The sequence below is a fragment of the Priapulus caudatus genome, unplaced genomic scaffold (genome assembly GCF_000485595.1).
Source record: "Priapulus caudatus unplaced genomic scaffold, Priapulus_caudatus-5.0.1 Scaffold116, whole genome shotgun sequence".
NCBI classification, from domain to species: domain Eukaryota; kingdom Metazoa; phylum Priapulida; class Priapulimorpha; order Priapulimorphida; family Priapulidae; genus Priapulus; species Priapulus caudatus.
Window position 1 is genome coordinate 544,134 of NW_014577177.1, and position 445 is coordinate 544,578.

Consider the following 445-nt stretch of genomic DNA (forward strand, 5'->3'; position numbering starts at 1 on the left):
ATCAGGTATTTAGCTCGTCGATTTAGGTCGTTAGATTCGTAGCATAGAAATGACACTATTAGTCTAGTGTATCCTGATCGATCTCGACTATCTACTTCGATACCCGATCAGCACAATAACTCGCGCCATTAGGGCTAACGACACACACCAACCCCGGTTAAGCCACAAATACTACTACTCTTTTAAAAACAATCTTCTTCGATTTTTGAGACCTTATTGTAAAGTATGAGTCAGCTAACGGATGAGCAGGCTCAGTTGTTGAAGGAGATCGAGAAGCTCTCCACTCCCATTCAACCTAAGGCGAATAGATTAGGTACGTTCGGGTTAGCCCAAAGAGACTACTTGACCAAGGACAACATGCCGGGCCTGCCAGGCACCTGGCTAGACGAGGTGCCTGCCAGGCACCTGGCTAGACGAGGCTTCAAAGGGTGATATCGTCTTAGCC